Here is a 6,000-nt window from a genome sequence, read left to right on the forward strand (position 1 = left end):
TTCCTAATTTTCTTTTTAGTGAGCTCCCAAGCTCACCGCTAAGCTACGGGTTAGGGACGTTTCATTAGAGGTTATTAGTTGAAAACTAAACATATCACTACTTTAAATAAAACGTTTTAATCTTGATCAAACGGTAAATTGCATTCACAACTTAAGTTTGTTTGTTTTGAATTTCATGAAAAGCTACTCGAGGGCTATCTGTCCTAGCCGTCCCTAATTTAGCAGTGTAAGACTAGAGGGAAGGCAGCTAGTCATCACCACCCACCGCCAACTCTTGGGATACTCTTTTACCAACGAATAATAGGATTGATCGTCACTTTATAACGCCCCCGCGGCTGAAAGAGTGAGTATGTTTGATGTGACGGGGATTCGAACCCGCGACCTTCAGATTGCGAGTCGAGCGTTTCATCCACCTGGCCCTGCCGGGTCGTGTTAGTAGGAATCGTGTAAACAACAAAGTCCTGAACTGTCAACCAATCTGATGCATAAATAATTTAGAAAAATCTGTTTCCAAATTTTGATGGGGTCCAACCTCATCAGTAATTCCAAGATGAAACTGCAAATCTATTGTAGCACCGTACTGACATCATTAAACAACTTCATTTCACCCAAACATAGGTTTTTCAATACAATATAGAATGTACAATAATTTTATATGAATTTTTCCTACATTTTTTCTTGTTCTGAAAATGCCGTTTCAGACTGCTTCATGAAGAATTCAGTACATAGTTCAAAATATCGTCTTCAAAACTAGACAAAAGGCAAGAGCAATGCACATAAAACTATTCAACATGCCAACTGTGACGGATTCACAATTATGCATTTTTATTTTAATATCCATCTTTGTTTCAGTTAAATACATACTCATAAATAAAATGTAACTTATGCTGTTAAATGTGCACTATGAAATTTCCGCCTATTTACTAGTATTGTGGAAGTTTTTAGAGTGTAAGAATGAACAATATATGTTTTACGAAAGCAATAGCGTATCGTTACTATTGTTGGGCCAGCTAAAATTTCTAGTAATTCAGATAACGCTTGTAAAACGTAACCAACGCAAGGCACCAAGAGACAGTATATATTGTTGGTTTGATTACCGCTTATTAATCAAAAATCTACAGAATGTTTATCAGAAACGCTTGTAGATTTTAAACATTGCAAATCGTTTATATTCAGCGGATTAACATCGGGCGTTATCTACGTTTGTTTCAGTTTAATATATATTTAGAAGTGCATGTAACGTACATTGTTAAATGTGTATTGCGAAAGTCCCTTTTGTTCTCTAAATTTATAGAAGATTCAGAAGCGTCAGAATCAGCAATGTGCTTATGTGAAGTACCAGTGTTATTGTCCTCTGAATCTTCGAGAATCTCGCCTAACGAGTATAAAAGGTAGCTATTACAAGACGCTGGAAGACAGTTTAATATTGTTGGTCTGCTGCAGTCAGTATACTATAAACCTCGGAAACTATAATTGTGATTAACACTTATTAATCGGGAAACTACAGATATTTGACCAGCAACGTTTATAGATTTCGATCATTACAAACCGTTCAACTTCAGTAAATTAACTTCTGATGTTAGTATTTCAATGAGAACATTATATAACTTCGGTAGTGAAAAACTTATGTGTGCCTGTGAAGCAGCTAACTAGCTCCCCGTTAAGTGAAGTGTATGTTTGTTTGTTTGTTTTTTGAATTTCGCACAAAGCTACTCGAGGGCTATCTGTGCTAGCCGTCCCTAATTTAGCAGTGTAAGACTAGAGGGAAGGCAGCTAGTCATCACCACCCACCGCCAACTCTTGGGATACTCTTTTACCAACGAATAGTGGGTATGACCGTCACATTATAACGCCCCCACGGCTGAAAGGGCGAGCAGGTTTGGAGCGACGGGAATGCGAACCCGCGACTCTCAGATTACGAGTTGCACGCCTTAACACGCATGGCCATGCCGGGCCCAAGTGAAGTGTACCTAGATCAACTCGCTTATCGTAAACCGTCGATAAAATATTCAGTTCGGTTCCAGACAGAAGACTCAGTATTGCTTGTAAGTTTGTATATAAATCATTATTTGTAAGAGCCGTTATTATAAATTATATTATTGTTTGTATATTACAATATATTTGTGTTAATAAAGAAAACTGTATGAATCATAAATTTGATACATCACTACATTTGATTAACTTCTAAATTAAAATCACAATTTAACTCAGTTTCAGGCTATTTGAAATCGTAATACACAACATAATAAATTCGAGAATCATCTGAGATAATTATAGCATGTAACAAACATATTGCCTACATATTTCTTTGATAGAAGTTTTCCTGTAATTGTACAATCTCTCAAGCTAAAATCTGGAGTGTTCAGAGTGCATATAGGACTGTGTATCTCTGCGCTAAACTATACATATAAAGCATATGTATATACAAACTTTAAAATAATATTTCGTGAAATAAACCCTTAATAATTTTAGCTGAAAGAGTGGTTATTTTTGGCTGTATGTGAACTCCTCCTGGTTGATTAACGGTAAGTTTATGAGTTAAAACGTTAAAGTCTGGATTTTGATTTATCGCGGTGAGCAGATAGTCTATTACTTACCCTTTGCGTTATAAATATTGTGTGTTTAATTTGTTTGTTCATTTTGAATCTCAGGTCAAGCAACCCTGTTTATTCTTGAATTAGAATATTTATTATTATTATTAATTCACTCATGGTGCTTTTATCTTTCCCGAAAGTGTTTAATATATCTATTTACTATTTATTTGAAAATATGTTTGACAAATGGGGGTTAAAATATTTTTAATAAAAATGAAAATCCTTGCTATCATCTATAAGGTTTAGTCACAAGTAAGAGAAGGTACTGTGTACAAATGTTATATTTTGAGAATATAATATAGTTACCATGGTAACTGTGATCTCAAAAGCCCATTGCAGAGTCTAGAAGCCCATAACTTGCAGCGCCAAATCGGTTCATGAACCCATTACATGTCTTTACAACAATAACTGTTGTGCTTTGAAGATGAAATTAGCAGAAGAAGCTTGAGATCGCATACTGTACGAAACGAGTTACTTCCGTATCTCACAGACGAGTTCCAAGTCGTCCTGGCAAGAATGCCTACACGATTAGAAACCGTATATGTGCTTGTTGCTTGGTAAACATGTCTGAGGGGAAGAGGAAAACGGTGAAGTCAGAAAATTTACCGCCATATTTAAAAGTTATTCGAGCGAACTCATGAACTTGTTAGAAAAACGCTCAAGTAACTGTCGAATCAAATGGGTCAAGCTTAGGTTAAAGAAGAGAAGAGAGCATGAGATGGTCATTATTAGTTTATAAAAGCTTAATTTGTGGTCATTAACTGCATAGTTGGTGCTTTATTTGAAAACTTCACACTAAATCAGATTAACAGCGAAGCTTTAACGAACTTACGTGAATAATAACAACGGTTTAGTACATAATTTTAAAACACTCAGTTATGAATGTAAACATTTACGAATCGCCATGTTTAACATGCATTATCCTAAATACGTACTTGTTTACAGCAATAACAAATACAATGCATTACTTCGTCCTTACAGTTCAAGCCTGCAACGAAGGATTATCTGTTATAGTACAGCGTTTAACGTAAAAATAGTTCGAAATGTCTTATCACCGAGTGGCCCAAATGATAAAGTTTACATATTTTCACCGTGCGATTAATATTCACATGTTTAAGGTTAGATAGTGGGGTTGGGCTAATAGTGCAACGGTTAAAGTCAGTTTGTTTGTTTTTAATTTCGTGCAAAACTACAGGAGAGCTATCTGCATTAGCCATCCCTAATTTAGCAATGTAAGACTAGAGGAAAAGCAACTAGTCATCACCACCCACCGCCAACTCTTGGGTTACTCTTTTACCAACGAATAGTGGGATTGACCGTAACTTTATAACGCCCTCACGGCTGAAAGGGCGAGCATGTTTGGTGTTACGGGCATTCGAACTCGCGACATCCCTCAGATTACGAGTCGAGTGCCTTAACCAACTGGCCATGCTAGGCCTAATAAAGTCAGTGTAATATAAATTTGGTACAAATATAGTTTAGTATAAACACTCTTTCATTAAAGAATAGATGTCATTAAAGATTCTTACAATTGCAATCATAACCTTCTGTAGTAAGTTTTAGACAGAGAATGGAGACTAGAAAATAAGGGTAAAAATTTCATAAGCTTTATTTATTGATTTGTTTCTGTAAATATGACGTGAAAAGGTAAAGTATATCTGATCCCGGTGGAACGGAGGTAAATCTTAACTTTACACCGCTAAAAACTGGGTTTCCTTACCTGTGGTAGACAGAGACAGATGACAACTGTATAGCTTGGTGATGAATAACAACAGTCGAACTGACATTATCAAATAAGAAAATAGATAATTTGACATTATCTACCTAATTTGCATAATCATATAATGTTATATAAAAATACTGAGAAGCGTTAAATTAAGCCTGCTACAAGAGTTAATCAAGTGTGATGACAGAGAGTATTATAGTATGATGATAGAGAGTATTATAGACTTGATAGAGAGTATTATAGGATGATGACAGAGAGTATTATAGTATGATGATAGAGAGTATTATAGGATGATGACAGAGAGTATTATAGTATGATGATAGAGAGTATTATAGGATGATGACAGAGAGTATTATAGTATGATGATAGAGAGTATTATAGACTTGATAGAGAGTATTATAGGATGATGATAGAGAGTATTATAGACTTGATAGAGAGTATTATAGTATGATGGCCGAGAGTACTATAGACTTGATAGAGTATTATAGACATAATAGAGAAGCTAACATTTCATTTATCATTAAACATTTATCACACAAACATATACATCAAGTAAATTTGTCAGTTAAGAAAAAAAATATTTTTAATTAAAAATGTTTCATCAGAACCGGAATATTATTCGCTGTATTTGACCCCTCACTAAAAACCTAATGTACAGAAGTATGTTGGATTTAGTGTTCCTTGTCTCATATCACGCTGTGAAATATTATCCCGAACTTAACAAGCCATAAAAATAATGATTCTGTTTTCTAATGTCTTCAGGAGATATTTTAATTTTAAGTATTTTTTTATTATTATGTATTCCACTTGATGTCTTCAGAGATAAAAGGTTAAAATGTTTGATATTCTATTACCTGTGGTTACAGATAACACTCTCTGAATGTTCTGTGTGGAAAAGAATAATGTGTGTCTAAACCGCAACTTGTTAACTACAAGCAAACAGACAGATACTTATGAAAGTTACTGCCGTGAAACAAAAAGAAATTCTTCAATCTGTTGCATGAAAAAAGTTATAAACAAGCAACCAAAAATAAATATTAAACCCAAAATCTTATAAACGTATCTGTAAAAACAGATAAAAGTTCATAGTACAAACTGAAATCTTAACCTAGTAGACTTTACTCAACATATAAAAACATCTAACTCAATGAGTCATTTGTTTTTGTATTGTTTGTTTGTTTTGAATTTCGCGCAAAGCTACTCAAGGGCTATCTGCACTAGCTGTCCCTAATTTAGCAGTTTAAGACTAGAGAGAAGGTAGCTAGTCATCACCACCCACCGCCAACTCTTTGGATACTCTTTTATCAACGAATAGTGGGATTTACCGTCACATTATAATGCTCCCACGGCTGAAAGGGCGAGCATGTTCGGTGCGACGAGGATTCGAACCCACGACCCTCAGATTACAAGTCGCACGCCTTAACCCACCTGGCCATGCCGGGCCTTGTTTTTGTATAACGAGTACTCTGCCATTTTGAATACATTAAATATGAAACTTCATCTAATGCACGCATTTACTTACATTGAGTGTGTGTATGTTCTGTGAACAGACGGTTCTCTTTTAAAAATAAGTTAGTCTGAAAATAAATGGTTCACTTAAATGATTCAGGAGTAAACTCGATAAAGTTATCACAGATTTAAATAATAGTAAATTTTTAAGTAAAGTTTAGAATAAATTAA

Source organism: Tachypleus tridentatus, chromosome 13 (genome assembly GCF_004210375.1).
Source record: "Tachypleus tridentatus isolate NWPU-2018 chromosome 13, ASM421037v1, whole genome shotgun sequence".
Taxonomy (NCBI): Eukaryota; Metazoa; Arthropoda; class Merostomata; order Xiphosura; family Limulidae; genus Tachypleus; species Tachypleus tridentatus.